The following is a 19,142-nucleotide window of genomic DNA, read 5'->3' as shown; positions in this document are numbered from 1 at the left end:
TACATTCTTTTTTAAGTATGCATGGAACATTTTCAGGATAAACCACTGGTAGACCACAAAACAAGATCCAATAAATTTAAGAAGATTGAAATCATATCAAGCATCTTCTCCAACCACAATGGCATGAAACTAGAAATAAATTACAAAAATTTAAAAACACACAAACAACATGGAGGCTAAATAACATGCTCTTAAACCATGAATGAATTAACAACAAGATCAAGAAAGAAATCAAAAGATACCTTGAGACAAATGAAAATAAAACCACAACAACCCAAAATCTATGGGACACAGCAAAAGTGGTACTGAGAAGGAAATTCATAACAATAAAGGTCTACCTCAAGAAACAAGAACAATTTCAAATAAACAATCTAATCTTACACCTAAAGGAACTAGAAAAAGAACCACAAACAAAGCCCAAAGTAAATGGAAGAAATCTATGTATATAAAAGACTAAATGACCAAATGACTGAACGGTCAACCGGTTGGTATGATGCACATTGACCACCAGGGGGCAGACGCTCAACACAGGAGCTGACCCCCTGGTGGTCACTGTGCTCCCACAGCCAACCTCCCATGCCCGGCCAACCTCACATGGCCCCTCCCAATGGCCGGCCAACCTCCTGTGGTCCCTCCCCCCAGCCTTCTGGCCCGCCCATTGGCCCTGATTTGGGGGGGGGGGCAGTCGGCCAACCTCCCGCAGTTCCTCTGGCCCAGCCAGCCACCCCCCCCCCCAACTCCATCAGCCCCAATCACCAGCCAGGCCAAGGGACCCCACCTGTGCACAAATTCGCACACCAGGCCTCTAGTAAAATAATAAAGATCAGACTGGAAATAAACAAAATAGAGCCTAAAAAACTATACAAAAGATCAATGAGCCTAAGAACTGGTTCTTTGGAAAGATAAACAAAATTAATAAACCTTTATCCAGACTCATCAAGAAAAAAATAAAAAAGACCTAAATAAATAAAATAAAAAATGAAAGAGAAGTGACAACCATGAGCAGCACCCTCAAGTGGTGGACTTGCAGGCACTGGAACCCTGCTGAAGTAAGTTCTGCCCCATGTTTTTGGGTCCCTACATAGCAGATCCTCCACTATAGTCATGACCAGTCCTTGATGATCCTTGGGATAAATCCCTCCAATTGACATGACAACAACAATAAAAGCCCAACTACAAAAGGAAGGTATACCTAGTCCACATGGGGGAATGACCTGAAGAGTCTTGCTTGGGTGGCCAAGGTGGCTGTGCCACTGGGCCCCACAGGACATCTACTATGTAATGCCACTCTGCCAAGATCATGAGACAAAGCCACCCAACCTAATACATAAAAACAAACATAAGGAGACCAGCAGCCAAAATGAGGAAACAAAAATAAAAGAAAATTTCCCAAATGAATAAACGAACAAAACTCCAGAAAAATAACTAATCTAAATGGACACAAGCAATCTATTAAATATGGAGTTCAAAACACTGTTTATAAGAATGGTCAATTAACATAGGGAAAAAATAAATTAACTCAGTTAAAACATCGACAAAGAGGCAGAAAACATAAAGATGGAGATAAAAAACATTAAAAAGGACCAATCAGAAATGAAAATTTCAATAACTGAAATGAAGAATGCACTAGAAAAAATCAATAGAATAGATGAAGCACGGGACTGAAACAGTGAGTTAGAAGGTAAAGTAGCAGAAAATACCCAATTGGAACAGCAAAAGGAAAAAAGAATCCAAAAAAATGAGGATAGTTTAAGGGACCTCTGGGACAACATCAAGTATACTAATATTCACATCATGGGGATGCCAGACAGAAAAGTGAGAGAGAAAGGAATTGAAAACCTACTTGAAAAAAATAATGAAAACCTTTCCTAACTTGGCAAAGGAAATAGACATACAAGTCTAGGAAGTTCAGAGAGCCCCAAACAAGATGAACCCAGAGGGGTCCACACCAAGACACAACATAATTGAAATGCCTACAGGTAAAGACAAAAAGAGATTATTAAAAGCAGTGAGAGAAAGGCAGTTAGTTACCTACAAGGGAGCTTCCATAAGATTGTCAGCTGAGGGAACTTGCAACCACTTGCTCCCAACACCAGTTAGACTTGCAGATGACCTGCAGGGCAGCCAGCATGAAAAAACCAGTTGAAGTGAGGCTGACCTGAAATATTGTGAATATGGAATGCAGACAAAAGACAAAGGAGACGCAAAGAGGTTGAGCCAACTCATGCAGGTGCATGGCTGGGAAGCTGGAGAGATTTTGTGGCAGTGCAGCCCCTATACTCCTGGGAGTACTGTGTCTCAGCTCCGTGCAGGGATCCCCAATTCAGAAAAACAGAGAAGGGATGGGTACTCTGTGTAGCACTAACTAGAGAGAAGCAGTGGAGATTTACTACACCTTGAAAGCTCTAACCACAACATCCCAGGCAAAGAGCATTGCCTTTGTTGAAGCTCCAGGGACAATCACTATGATCTGGGACTGGAGGAGTGGCCATGCAGCAAAGCTCCACACTGCAGAGCTAGCTGCGGTGGAGCTGATTGGTACACCCAGCAGTAACTGAGAAGGCCTCCATTCCCTGGTAGGACATTGTGTAGAGAGATGGAAGGGAGACTGGTCTGTGTGTCCATAGCGGAAGAGAGAGAGAGAGAGAGAGAGAGAGAGAGAGAGAGAGAGAGAGAGAGAGATGGGACTTCCCTACTTCACTTCCACCTCAAGTGCACTGAACCTTCAAACTGTGAATGTGCTAGATTTGACTGTTCTGCTGCAATCTAAACCAAAGAAAATGTCTGGGGGCTAGAAATCTGCACTGATACTGCTCAGTCTGATCACATGAGGGACACAGACATTTGGCCAGTCAGATCCTGAGCAAAGGCAGCCCAAGGGCAGCCGGCTGTACAGAAAAATTGAAGTGCCAACCAGGGCTGATCTTTTTTATCCCCTCCTACTCTGAGTGAGAGAGTGCCAGGGAGCCAGGTGGAGCTGAGGTGTTGCAACAGTGTCTCCCAGGTGGGTTTCTGTCTGGAAGACAGAGGGATGTGTGCTGAGCCCTTTCATAGCATTACAGGGAAGCAGATCCAAGCTCCCCAGTGAGTATAGTCAGCCTAGCCCTAGGAAAAAGAGGAAGTGCCCGTCCCCACACCTACAAAATTACAAGCACTGCCTCCAACATGTGTCTGTTTAAACCACCCCTGCCAGATCCTGGTTATCCCTGCAGAAGAAAGATCCATGGGGAAAGGAAGAGCAACCCAGATAAGGGACATTCAAGGGGCGAGACCGCAGGCCACCCAGTCTCTGGGCTTCAGAGGACCACACACTAGACTGTTTGGGGCTCTGCCCTGCCAAAAGTCATACGGGTGACTGAAAGCCAGGCATGGATAGCCACTGACTTTGATTGCCCCAGAGAACCTACTGGGAGGCCTGTGACCTGCACACCAAGGGACCAGGGTTGGACAACATCAAACTAAAACCTAGTAGCACTACAAATAGCAGATCCAAAGGGTGAGTGCAATAGGCACAGGAATCTGTGTAGTAGAACTCCCACTTTTTAAAAATCTTTTTCTTTTTCTTTATTTATTATTATTTGGTATATAATCTTCTCTTTACTTTTTTTTATATTTCACTTCATTTCTTCTTCTCTTTTTTCTCTCATATCTTTTATTACTCTTTCCTTTTCTCCATATAGTTTTTTCTTTCTCTTTGTTTATAATCTTTTTTCTATTTTTCTCTTCACATTCTATATTATTTTAGTCATTATTATCCCCCCCTTTAAATATTATTATTGAATATATGTATTTTTCTTATTCTCTTCTATTCTTATTTTCTTTCTTCTTTCCATCTTCTTTTCTTTCACATTCTCCTATTTCATTTCCTTCTTTCTGCTCTAATTCCTTTGGTCTCTTGTGTGATAGTACTCTCTTTCCCCCCTTTCTTCCTCTTCTCTTCTCTTTTCTTTTTTAAAATATATTTTATTGATTTTTTACAGAGAGGAAGGGAAAGAGAGGGCTAGAGAGTTAGAAACATCGATGAGAGAGAAACATTGATTCAGCTGCCTCCTGCACACTCCCTACTGGAGATGTGCCCACAACCAAGGTACATGCCCTTGACTGGCATCGAACCTGGGACCCTTCAGTCTGCAGGCCAATGCTCTATCCACTGAGCCAAACCACCTAGGGCCCTCTTCTCTTTTCTTATTTTTCTTGTTGGTGGTGGGGTTGTTTTTGTTCTTGTTATTAGATTTTATTAGGTATGTGGGTGTTGGTTTCAGTTGCTACAACATGGTTGGGGTTGAGCCTCATAGTCAGCCAGCCTGAGGGCCAAATCCTCAAAAGTGACAATAGCAATCAAGAGCCAGTTGCAGAAGAGGACCCACATAATCTATACAAGGGACATTTCTAGAGCACCCAGCTCAGAAGATCAAGGAGACTAACACCAGTGGGTCCCATAAGACACCCACTACAGAAGGTCACACCACCAGGACTGGAAGTCATAGAAAATCTACCTGATAAATAAAAACAAGCATGAAGAGGCAGCCAAAATTGGAAGTCAGAGAAACAGGCCCCCAATGAAAGTACAAGAGAATTCTCCAGAATAAGAGCTAAATGAAATGGAGATAAGCAATTTATCCAATATAGAGTTTAGAATAATGATTATAAGTATGATCAACGGCATGAAAAAAGATAGAAATTATGAAAGACAACCAATTGGAAATGAAAAATGACATATCAGAAATAAAGAATACACTGGGAGGAATAAACAGTAGATTAGAGGAAGCTACAGATCAAATCAGGTAACTAGAAGACAGGGTAGAAAAAAAATCACTCACTCAGAGAACCAAAAAGAAAAATAATCCATGCAAATGGAAATTTGAAAAAAACTGGGGTAATAATACTTATATCTGACAAAATAGACCTCAAAACAAAGGCCATAAAAATGACAAAGAAGGTCACTACATAATACCAAAGGGATCATTCCAATAAGAGGATATAACTCTGGTAAACATACATGCACCCAATATTGGAACACCTAAATATATTTTTAAAAAACTCTTGTAGGACTTTAAAGAGAGATTGATAGTAACAGTCATAGTAGTGGATTTTAACACCCCACAAACTGGACAGATATTCTGGACAAAAAATTAACAAGGAAACAGTGACTCTAGATCAGATGGATTTAATTGACATTTATAGAAAACTTCATCCCAACAATACAAAATATACATTCTCCTCAAGTGAACATAGAACATTCTCAAATAGATCACATCTATTAGAACACAAAATAAGTCTTAACAAATTAAAAAAGATTGAAATTATATCAAGCATCATTTGGATCACAATGACATGAAACTAGAAATCATTACAATAAAAAAATACTCAAAAACATTCAAACACGTGGACGCTAAATAGTATATTATTAAACAATGAATGGGTTATCAATGAGATCAAGGAACAAATAAAAAACTCCTTGGAAACAAATGAAAACAAACACACAACAACCCAAAATATATAGTACACAGCAAAGCAGTCCTGAAAGGAAAGTTCATAGCATTACAGGCCTACCTTAAGAAGTAAGAAAAATCTGGGCGAGACCAAAAATGGGTAGACAAAGAAACCCCCAAAGGAAAGAAAAGGAGAAATCACCAGAAAAGCACTAAGTGAAACAGAGGTATGCAATATGTCAGAAAAAGAATTCATAATAAGGGTCCTAGAGTGCATAAACCAGATGGAGGAAAAAAATTAACAACTTATGTAAGAATCAAGCAGAAATGGATGAAAAACTCAATAACTTATGTAAGAATCAAGAATAAATTAAGAGTGATATAGCTGCAATAAAAAACACCATAGAAAGTTTCAACAGTAGACTAGGAGAAGCAGAGGACCGAATTAGCGAATTAAAAGATAGGGAAGCAAAACACACCCAAACTGAACTGCAATTGGAGAAAAAATTAAAAGACAGGAGGAGAGCCTAAGGGAGCTATGAGACAACATGAAATGAAGCAACATACAAATAATAGGGGTGCCAGAACAACAGGAAGAGGAACAAAGGTTAGAAAACCTATTTGAAGAAATAATGTCAGAAAACTTCCCTGAGGTGAGGAAGAAAAAAAGTCACACAAGCACAGAGAGTCACAAACAAGATGAACCCAAAAAGACCCACCCAAGACACATTATAATTACCATGGCAAATGTTCAGGACAAAGAGAGAATCTTAAAGGCTGCAAGAGAGAGATGGAAAGTTACATACAAGGGATCTCCCATTAAATTATCAAATGATTTCTCAACAGAAACACATCAGGCCAGAAAAGAATGGACAGAAATTTACAAAGTGATGCAAAGCAAGGGACTGAATCCAAGAATACTCCATCCAGCAAGACTATCATTCAAAATTGAAGGGGAAATAAGAAGCTTCACAGACAAAAAAAGGCTAAGGGAATTTGTCACCACCAAGCCAGCAATGCAAGAAATGCTAAAGGGACTGGTGTAAAAAGAAGAACTAAAAAGCCCAGAAAGAAAACAGGCACAAAAAATAAAAATGGCTACAAACAGGTACCTTTCAATAATAACTTTAAATGTAAATGGACTAAATGCTCCAACCAAATAAATCGAGTGGCTGAATGGATAAAAAAACATGACCCATACATCTGCTGTCTACAAGAGACCCACCTCAGAATAAGGGACTCAAACAAACTGAAAGAGAAAGGATGGAAAAATATGTTTCAGGCAAATGGAAATGAAAAAAAAAGCTGGAGTAGCAATACTTATATCGGACAAAATAGACCTCAAAGTGAAGGCCATAACAAGAGATAAGGAAGGCCACTTCATAATACTAAAGGGATCGATACAACAAGAGGATATAACCCTGATAAACATATATGCACCCAATGCAGGAGCACCCAAATACATAAAAAAAACTCCTGGAAGATATCAGGGGGAGATCGACAACAATACAATCATAGTAGGGGACTTTAATATACCACTGACATCACTGGATAAATTCTCTAGACAAAAACTCAGCAAAGAAACAGCAATCCTAAATGACTCACTAGGTCAAATGGACTTAATTGACATCTTCAGAACATTTCACCCCAAAGCCGCAGAATACACGTTCTTCTCAAGTGCACATGGGACATTTTCAAAAATAGACCACATATTGGGTCACAAGCAAAGTCTCCCCAAATTCAAGAAGATTGAAATCATACCAAGCATCTTCTCAGACCACATTGGCATAATATTAGAAATAAACTACAATAAAAACAACCCAAAACACTCAAACACTTGGAAACTGAATAGCATGTTATTAAATATTGATTGGGTTACTAGTGAGATCAAAGAAGAAATTAAAAACATCCTGGAAACTAATGACAATGAAAACACAACAATTCAAAACCTATGGGAGACAGTGAAAGCAGTTCTGAGAGGGAAGTTTATAGCTCTACAGCCTTACTTCAAAAAACAAGAAATAATGATAATAAATCATCTAATTCTACATCTCAAAGAATTAGAAGGAGAGCAACAAGAAAAGCCCAGAGTGAGCAGAAGGAAGGAGATAGTAAAGATTAGAGCAGAAATAAATGACATAGAGACCAAAAAAACAATACATAAAATCAATGAAACAGAGCTGGTTCTTTGAAAGGATAAACAACATTGATGAACCTCTAGCCAGGCTCACCAAGAAGCAAAGAGAGAGGACCCAAATAACCAAAATCAGAAATGATAGGGGCGAAATAACAACAGACCCCACAGAAATACAAATGATTGTTAAAAAATACTATGGACAACTCTACTCCAACAAACAAGACAACCTGGAGGAAATGGACATATTCCTAGAAAAATACAACATTCCAAAACTCAATCAGGAAGAATCTAAAAATCTCAATAGGCCAATAACTATGGAAGAAATTGAGGCAGTCATCAAAAAGCTTCCAGGAAGAACTAAAATCTATCCTCCTCAGACTATTCAAAAAAATTCAAGAGGAAGGAACACTTCCAAGCTCATTCTATGAAGCCAGCATCACCCCAATACCAAACCAGGTAAAGACAACACAATGAAAGAGAATTACAGGCCAATATCCCTCATCAATATAGATGCCAAAATCCTCAATAAAATCTAAGCAAATCGGATCCAGAAGTACATCAGAAAAATTATACACCATGACCAATTTGGATTTATCCCAGGGATGCAAGGATGGTACAATATCCGCAAATCAATAAACTTGATACATCACATAAACAAATTGAGAGAAAAAAACCACATAGTCATATTGATGCAGAAAAAGCATTTGACAAAATCCAACACCCATTTTTGATAAAAACTCTCAGCAAAGTGGGAATAGAAGGATCATATCTCAACATAATTAAAGTCATATACGACAAACGCACAGTCAGCATCATACTCAATAGACAAAAACTAAAATCATTTCTCCTAAGAACAGGAACAAGACAGGGATGCCCACTCTCACCACTCCTGTTCGACATAGTACTGGAAGTATTAGCCATTGCAATTAGACAAGAAGAAGAAATAAAAGGCATCCAAATTGGAAAAGAAATAAAACTGTCCTTATTCGCAGATGACATGATATTGTACATAAAAAAACCCCTAAAGACTCCATCAAAAAGCTATTAGACTTAATAAATGAATTCGGCAATGTAGCAGGATACAAAACTAACACCAAGAAATCTATGGCATTTCTATACACCAGTAGTGAACTTACAGAAAGAGAGACTAAAAAAAAATCTTATTTACCGTCACACCAAAAAATTAAGATACCTAGGAATAAACTTAACTAAAGAGGTAAAAGACCTCTACTCAGAAAACTACAGGATGTTGAAAAAAGAGATAGAGGAAGACATAAAGAGATGGAAGAACATACCATGTTCTTGGATTGGTAGAATCAACATCATTAAAATGTCCATACTACCCAAAGGCAATCTATAAATTCAATGCACTTCCCATTAAAATACCAACAGCATATTTCACAGACCTAGAACAAACTCTTCAAAAATTCATCTGGAATAAAATAAGACCCCGAATAGCTGCAGCAATCCTGAAAAAGAACAAAGTAGGTGGGATCTCAATACCAGATATCAAGCTGTATTACAAAGCCACTGTTCTCAAAACTGCCTGGTACTGGCACAAGAACAGACGTATAGATCAATGGAATAGAATAGAGAACCCAGAAATCGACCCGAACCAATATGCTGAATTAATATTTGACAAAGGAGGCAAGAACATACAATGGAGTCAAGACAGTCTCTTCAGTAAATGGTGTTGGGAAAATTGGACAGATACATGTAGAAAAATGAAACTAGACTACCAACTTTCACCATACACAAAAATAAACTCAAAATGGAAAAAGGACTTAAATGTAAGATGGGAAACCATAAAAATACTAGAGGAATCCAAAGGCAACAAAATCTCAGACATATGCTGAAGCAATTTCTTCACCGATATAGCTCCTAGGGCATTGGAAACTAAAGAGACAATAAACAAATGGGACTACATCAAAATAAAAAAGCTTCTGCACAGCAAAAGAAACCATCAACAAAACAAGAAAGCCCACTGCATGGGAGAACATTTTTGCCAATGGTATCACCGATAAGGGTTTAATCTCCAACATTTATAGGGAACTCATACAACTTAACAAAAGGAAGATAAACAATCCAATCAAAAAATGGGCAAAGGATCTAAATAGACACCTTTCAAAAGGGGACATAAGGAAGGCCAAGAGACATATGAAAACATGCTCAAAGTCACTAATCATCCGAGAAATGCAAATCAAAACAACAATGAGGTACCACCTCACACCTGTAAGAATGGCTATCATCAAAAATCAACAAACGGCAAGTGCTGGAGAGGATGAGGAGAAAAGGGAACACTCGTGCACTGCTGGTGGGAATGAAGACTGGTGCAGCAACTGTGGAGAACAGTATAGAGTTTCCTCAAAAAACTAAAAATGGAACTTCCATTTGACCCAGTGATTCCACTTCTAGGAATATATCCCAAGAAACCAGAAACACCAATCAGAAAGAATATATGCATCCCAGTGTTCATAGCAGCACAATTTACAATAGCTAAGATTTGGAAACAGCCTAAGTGCCCATCAGCAGACGAATGCATTAGAAAACTGTGGTACATCTACACAATGGAATACTATGCTGCTGTAAAAAAGAAGGAATCCTTACCATTTGCAACAGCATGGATGGAATTGGAGAGCATTATGATAAGTGAAATAAGCCAGTCAATGAAAGAAAAATACCACATGATCTCACTCATTTATGGATAATAAAGACCATTATAAACTGATGAACAAAAATAGATACAGAGGCAGAGCAGCATTGAACAGACTGTCAAACTGCAGAGGGAAGGCCAGGGTGGAGGGCTCGTGGTAAGAGATCAACCGAAGGACTTGTATGCATGCATATAAGCATAACCAATGGACACAAGACGCTGGGGGGTAGGGGAGGCTGGGGGAATGTCAAGGGGGGGAAAAAGGAGACATATGTAATACTCTTTGTAATACTTGAAGCAATAAAACAAAATTTAAAAATAAAAAAGAAGTAAAAAAAATCTCAAATAAACAAAATAAACATTCTGACTCTATATCTAAAATAAGTAGAGAAAGACAACAAACAATATAAAGGATTGGAAGAAAATACTATGAACAACTATATGCCAACAAATTAGACAACCTGAAAAAATGAACAAATTCTTAGAAACATACAATCTTCTAAAACTCAATCAGGAAGAATCAGAAAATCTGAATAGACCAATAACAACTACTGATATTGAAGAAGTAATCAAAAATTCCCAGTAAACCAAAGTATTTGACTGGACCCTTCACAGGTGAGTTTTACCAAACATTTAAAGAAGAAGTAACACCTAACATCCTCAAACCATTCCAAAAAATTCAAGAGGAAGGAAGGCTTGCAAACTCTCTTTACAAGTCCAACATTATCCTAATTCCAAAGCCTGACAAAGACACTAATCATAAAGAAAGTTATAGGCCAATATCCCTGGTGAACACAGATACCAAAATACTCAACAAATATTAGGAAATTGGACCCAGCAACACATTTAAAAGATCATACAATATGACCAAGTGGAATTTATTCCAGGGATGCAAGACTGGTACAATATTTGCAAATCAATAAATGTGATACATCACAAACAAAATGAAGGATAAAAATCATATGACCAGGTCAATAGATACAGAAAAAGCATTTGACAAAATCCAGCAGCCATTTATGATTTAAAAAATTATCTGCAAACTAAGAATAGAGAGATTATCCCTCATCATAATAAAAGCCATAGATGAAAAACCTATAGCAAACATCATATTCAATGGGCAAAAACTAAAAGTATTTCTCTTAAGATCAGGAACAAGACCAGATGTCCGCTTTCACCACTCTCATTCAACACTAGAGGCCTGGTGCATGGGAGTTGTGCACTGGTGGGGGGTGTGGCCTGTGGGGATTGGCCTGCTGTGGGACCACTGCTTATCCCAGTCAGCCGAGTGGTACTCCCACTGTGGGAGCACACTGACCACCAGGGGGCAGCTCCTGCTTTGAGCGTCTGCCCCCTGGTGGTCAGTGTACATCATAGCGACTGGTCAGCTGGTCATTCTGGTCATTCCGTGGTTCAGTCTCTGGGCTTTTATTATATAGGATAGCACTGGAAGTCCTAGCAACTATGATCAGACAAAAAGAAGAAATAAATAACATCGAAATTGGAAAGGAGGAAGTAAAATTGTCATTATTCCAAGATCACATGATATTGTACATAGAAAAACCTAAAGAATCCACTACAAAACTACTAAACTTAATAAGTGAATTTGGAAAAGTAGCAGTATACAAAATTCATATCCAGAAATTATGGCATTTTATACATCAATAATGAACTCTCAGAAAGATAAAGCAAGAAAACAATCAGTTTATCATTACAATAAAAAAAATAAGATACCTAGGAATAAACTTAAACAAGGAGGTTAAAGACCTATATTCACAAAACTATAGTTCACTGGAAAAAGAAATAGGAGATGATACAAACAAGTGGAAGCATATACTATGTTCATGGATTGAAAGACTTAGCATCATTAAAATGTCTATACTACCCAAAGCAATCTATAGATTCAATGCAATCCCTATTAAAATACCAATGACATATTTCACAGATCTTGAACAAATATTCCAAAAAATTATATGGTACCAAAAAATATCCCAAATAGCCTCAGCAATCTTGAGGAAGAAGAACAAAGTTGGCAGGATCACAATACCAGATATCAAACTATACTACAAAGCCATTGTAATCAAAACAGCCTGGTATAAGAACAGGCATATAGACCAGTGGAATAGAACAGAGAGCTCAGAAATCAACCCACACATTTATGGTCAATTAATATTCAACAAAGGAAGCAAGAACATACAATGGAGTACAAACAGTCTCTTCAATAAATGGTTTTGGGAAGATTGGACAGCAACATGCAAAAAAATGAAACTAGACCACCAATTTACACCATACACAAGAATAAATTCAAAATGGATAAAAGAATCAAATGTAAGTCACAAAACCATAAAAATCCTAGAAGAAAACAGGGAACAAAATCTCAGATATCTCTCAGAGCAATATTTTTGCCAAAATGTCTCTGAGGGAAAGGGAAACACAGGAAAAATTAACAAATGAGATTACATCAGACTAAACTGTTTCTGCACAGCAAAAGAAACCATCAGCAAAATGAAAAAGAGAATGCACTGTAAGGGAGAACATATTCACCAAAGATTTATCCAATACAATGTTAATCTCCAAAATACATAAAGAACTTATACAACTCAACACCAAGAAGACAAGTGATCCTATAAAAAATGGGCAAAGGATCTGAATAGACATTTCTCCAAAGAGGGACACATAGATGGCCAATAGACATATGAAAAATTCTCAAACCACTAATCATCACAGAGATGCAAATAAAAACAATGAGGTATCGCCTCACACTGGTCACAATGGCAACTATCAATAAGTCAACAAACAAGTGCTGGCAAGGATATGGAGAAAAGGTAACCCTAGTGCATTGTTAGGAATGCAGATGGGTGCAGCCACTGTGAAAAATAGTACATAACTTCATCAAAAAATTAAAAATGGAACTGCCTTTTGACCCCGCAATCGCACTTCTGGTTATATGTCCTAAGACTTGCAAAATGCCAATCAGAAAGAATATATGCACCCTATGTTTATAGCATCATTATTTCTAGTAGCCAATATCTGGAAACAGCCCCAAATGCCCATCAGTAGGTGAATAGATAGAAAAGCTGTGGTACAGTTACACAATGGAATACTACATGGCTGTAAAAAAGAAGGATCTCTTACCCTTTGAGACATCCTGGATGTACCTGGAGAATATTATGCTAGGAGAAATAAGCAGTCAGAAAAAACAAAATATCACATGATCTCTCTTATATGTGAATTCTAAAGAACAAAATAAACTGATACACAAAATAGGACCAGCGGTATGGATGCATGGAACAGGCTGGCAGGTGGCAGAGGAGAGGAGGATGGGGAGGACAGAGAGAGATCAACCAAAGAATACATATGCATATACGGATGGCCCGTGGACATAGATAATAATGTGATGAACACCAGGAGGGGCAGGGGCAGGGTGGAGAGGGGAACAGGGGGGTGGAATATCTGTAATACAGTCAACAATAACAAAATACTCTCAATTGATTTCTTAACAGAAACTTTGCAGGCCAGAAGGTATTATCATGAAATATTCAAAGTGATGAAAAACAAGCACCTACAACCAAGATCACTCTAACCAGCAAGCTGTTATTTAGAATTGAAGACCAGATAGAAAGCTTCCCAGACAAGAAAAAGCTAAAGGAGTTCATCACTACCAAACCAATATTACAAGAAATGTTAAAGGGTCTTCTTTAAGAAGAAAAATAAAAATTGGCAATAACTACATATCTATCAATAATTACTTTAAATCTGAATGGATTAAATTATCCTATCAAAAGACATAGAGTGGCTGAATAGATAACAAGACCCATACATATGCTGTCTATAAGAGACTCACTTCAGATCAAAAGACACCCAAAGACTGAAAGTAAAGGGATGGAAAAATATTTCATGAAAATGGAAAGAAACAAACCAAATAAGCTGGGGTAGCAAAACTTATATCAAACAAAATAGACTTTAAAACAAAGGCTATAACAAGAGACAAAAAAGGACCCAGCAAATTCACGTCTAGGTATTTATACAAAGAAACCCAAAACACTAATTCAAAAAGGCATACACATCCATATATTCATTGCAGTGTTATTTATAATAGCCAAGATAAGGAAGCAACCAAAGTGTCCATCAATAGACTATTGGATAGAGAAGAAGTAGTGCATAGTATATACAATAGAATATGACTTAGCCATAAAAAGAACGAAATCTCGCCATTTACAACAAAATAGATGAACCGGGTATTGTGCTGAGTGAAATAAGTTGGACAGAGAAGGAAAAATACCATAATATTTCACTTACATGTGAAATGTAAAGAACAAAACAAACAAAACAGGAACAGACTCATAGATAGATGGAAATTTTGGGTGGTTGCCAGAGGGAAGGGGATTTGGGGGCTGAATGACAAAGGTGAAGGTATTAATAAGCACAAATTGATAGCTCCAAAATAGTCATGGGGATGTAAAATATACCATAGGGAATATAGTCAATAATATTGAAATAACTATGTATGATGCCAGATGGGTACTAGATTTATTAGGAAGGATAATCACTTTGTAAGTTATATAAGTGTTCAATCACTGGGTTGTACAACGGAAACTAATATAATATTGTAGGTCAACTCTAATTGTAAAATAAAAAATTATTAAGCAAAAAAAGAGACCTGTACTTGAAAAACTATATGACATTGAAGAAATAAATTGAAGAAGATACAAATAAATGGAAGCACATATTGTGCTCATGAATAGGAAAAACTAGCATCATTAAAATGTCTATATTACCTAAAGCAACCTATAGATTCAATACAATTTCTATCAAAATACCAATGGCACATTTCACAGAACTAGAACAAATAATCTAAAATTTATATGGAACCACAAAAGACCTTGAATAGCCATAGCAATCTTGAGAAAGAACAAAGCTGCAAGTATCACACTACTTGATAGCAAACTATACTGCAAGGCTACAGTAATCAAAACAACATGGTACTGGCATAAAAACAGACATAGAGAACAATGGACCATAATAGAGAGACCAGAAATAAAACCATGCCTATATGGTCCATTAATATATGATAAAGAAGGCATGAACATACAATGGGAAAAAGGCATTCTATCCAATAAATGGTATTGGAAATATTGGACAGCTACAAGCAAAAAATGAAACTAGACTGCCTTCTTACAACATATATAAGAATAAACTTTAAGTGGATTAAAGACTTAAATGTAATATCTGAAACCATAAAATTCCTATAAGAAAACATAGGCAGTAATCTCTTTGACATCTCCTCAGGTAAGGGAAACAAAAGAAAAAATGAAAAAATAAACAAATGGACCTACATCAACCTAAAAAGTTTTTGCAACAGTTGGTTAGAGCGTCATCCTGCTATGCCAAGGTTGAGAGTTTAATCCCTGGTCAGGGCACACATAAGAAACAATCAATGATTGCACAAATAAGTGAAACAACAAAGCTCGCTCTCTCTCTCTCTCTCTCTCTCTCTCTCTCTCTCTCTCGTCAATTAAAAAATAAAATAAATAAAAAGTTTTTTTTCATAGCAAAGGAAACAATACAAAAAGACAACCTACTAAAATGGGAGAAGATATTCGCCAATGTTACTCTGATAAGGGTTAATATTCAAAATTTATAAAGAACTCCTACTCAGCACCAAAAACAAAAGCAAATAACCCAATTAAAAATAGGCAGAGTACTTATACTCAGAGAGACCATACATGGCCAATAGATATATGAAAAGATGCTCAACATCACTAACATCACATCTGTCAGAATGGCTATCTATATATATAAAAGCCTAAGCGGATGTTAGGACAGAACGACCAGAACAACCGGAATGACTGGTTGCTATGATGCGCACTGACCACAAGGGGCCAGACGCTCAATGAAGGAGCTGCCCCCAGCCGGCAGGCCCTGATTGCCAATGGGGCCTGCTGGCCACCCTCCTGGTCCCTCCCCTCGGCCGGGCCTTGGGCTGGGACAGGGAACTGGGGGTGGGTGGTGGTGGATGTGGGCAGTGAGGAAAAGAAGAGTGTGGAGGCGGGGAACCTAATTGGCCCTGATTGCTGGCCAGGCCTAGGGACCCCACCTCTGCATGAATTTTGTACACCAGGCCTCTAGTCATTAATACATCAACAAACAACAGGTGTTGGCGAGAATGTAGAGAAAGGGAACCCTAGTGTACTATTGGTTGGACTCAAATGGATGCCCACTATGGAAAACAATATGGAGGGTCCTCAAAAGATTAAAAATGAAACTTTTATGATGCAGCAATTCCACTTCTGGGTATTTATCCGAAGAAATCCCAAACACTAATTTGAAAAGATATATGTTCACTGAAGCATTATTTACAAGATATTCCAAGATATGGAAGCAACCCAAGTGCCCATCAATAGACAATTGGATAAAGTTGTGGTACTTCTATACAATGGAATATTACTCTGCCATAGAAAGACTAAAGTCTTAACCACTTGTGACAACATGGGTGCACCTAGAGGGTATTATGCTTAGTGAAATAAGTCAGAGAAAAACAAATTCCATGTGATTTCACTTAATGTGGAATCTAAAGAACAAAATAAACTAACAAACAAAACAGAAACAGACTTACAGATATAGAGAACAAACTAATGGTTGCCAAATGGAAAGGGGCTGAGCGAAAAAAAAGTGAAGGGATTAAGAAATACAAATTGGTAGTTATAGAATAGTTACAAGGATGTAAAGTACAGCATAGGGAATATAGTCAATTATATTATAATAACTATGTATGGTGTTAGGTGGATACTAGAGTTATTGGGGGGATCACTTCATAAATTATATAAATATCTAACCATTAGGCTGTACACCTGAAACTAAAATAAAATAATATTGGATGTCAACTTTAAAAATAAAAATCAAGTTCAGATGAGTGGTTTTCCTTGGAGAGAGGGAGAGTGATACGTGAGAGGACTGGCACAAATGTTTAAAAGTATTTCCTGTGTTCAATTTCTTAAGCTGAGGGATTGACACATGGATGTTTATCATATTTTAATCTTATTATGTACAATTCACTACCTACAATGGTTTGACTAATGATTTTTCAATTTGATGATGGTGCGAAAGTGATACACATTCAGTAGAAACCCTACTGCAAATGTTGAATTTTGATCTTTTTCTTAGCTAGTGATATGCAGCATGATATTGTCCTTGATGCTTGGCCCCACAGCACCAATGTAATGTAAGTGTACTGAGCCTTTTAAGGTAGGCGAGGCTAAGCTACGATGTAGGTTAGGTGGATTAAATACACTTTCCATTTACAATATTTTCAATTTATGATGGATTTATCAGACTATAACCCCATTGTAAGTTAAGGAGCATTACATATTTATTATGTTTATTTATATTTTCTCCTGTATATACAAAATATTCCACCCTTAAGAAAAAGAAAATTGAAGAAGCAAAATCATAAGGGGTTGACTGGTGTTGTCCAGCCCCATGCATGTGCCTGGGGTGGAGGCAGCATAGGGTGGGAGCTGGAGACGACACAGTGCATTGGAAGCTTCAAACTCAAGAAAGAATAAAAGGGCTACAGTGGGTCAGAAAAGGATGAGAAATCACGTGGCTACAGCAGCAGGCACCTGGGCTGCAGCGTAGGGGATGTGGGGCCTGAATTGAGGGGAAAGGTGGGAGGCCTTCTCCTCCAGGCCAGGGAAGCCATAGGCACCGGTGCAGTTTCCAGAAAGTGCGTGCGCAGTGAGAAGATGGGGGCCAAGGTCAGAGGCCCAGGAGCACTGTCCTTTGGGAGAAAGAAGAGCCCTTCAAGCTGAGGCTGAACAGAAAGGTGGCAGCAAGGAGCCAGGGCATCTGGAGAACTACGGAGGGCCTGGCAGCAGGGTCACACTGCTGGGAGGGCACCACTACAAGGAGCCACTGATGACCTGTCTGGAGCCCTTCCATGGAGATAAGGCGGGAGCCAGACTGCGGTGGCGGAGCAGTGACTCCGGAGGGAAATAAGGTCAGCAGTGGAGGCAACCCTCAGAAGTTTGGCTGAGATGATGAGGAGCAGCAGATGGAAACACACACCAAGTCCAGGGAGGCATTTCATTAAACTTTTAAAATGCTCTTTTAAAGTTCCCAATCTGGTTTAGCCCCACCAAGGCAGAAAGAGAGGCCTCAGACCTCCCCCCCACACACACACCCGATGCTGGCAGCTGAGCCCCTCAGGTGGTCACTGGGGCTGAAGCATGGCTGCAGTGGCATGGGGAGGGGGGAGGGGGGAGGCAGGATGCTGTCTGCTGACTTGTTCAGAGCTGCTGCTGGATGTGATGGGGAAAGAGAAAGCAAACTGACATTTAGTTGCTTTTATTCTAGTTTTTAAGTTCTCTATGGAGAATACACCCTTTCTAGCCTGCCTGCACCAGACAGACAGCTCCTGCCACCTGACCCCTGAGCCACCAGTGGGGAGGACCTGGGTGTGCATCTTGGCTCCTTCACATTCCAGCGGACTGGTCTAGACAAGCTCCTCGCTTTCTTTGAGCCTCAGTGCCCTTTGGCTCACTGAACTTGAGGCTAATTCTTACCTGTCAGTGTTACTGTGAGGAGGGAGGGAGATAGTAGGATAGCTCAAAGACCAGAGCACATGGTAACTACTTACTAAGTGTCCTTTCAGAGTAAGGAAACAGAGAAGATGTGGCTAGTGTTGCCCTGCCTCCGGACCCCAGAAGCTTGGCCCTGTGCAGATGCCTGGGGTGGATCCAAGCAGGGTAGACAGGGTGGTGGGTGGGGGTGAGTGTCCTTGCAGCAGGTCGAGCCAAATCTGAGGGGTGAGCGTCCACTCCTCAGGTTGGGCTGGACCCGCTGCAATTCCTCTCACCCTGGGCTCAGCACAGTCGCTGTCTGTGTGCAAGGGCCTCCCCAGATCCCCAAAGGCCGGGCCTAT

This window comes from Myotis daubentonii, chromosome 1 (genome assembly GCF_963259705.1).
Source record: "Myotis daubentonii chromosome 1, mMyoDau2.1, whole genome shotgun sequence".
Classification (NCBI taxonomy): domain Eukaryota; kingdom Metazoa; phylum Chordata; class Mammalia; order Chiroptera; family Vespertilionidae; genus Myotis; species Myotis daubentonii.
This window is presented reverse-complemented; position numbering follows the sequence as displayed.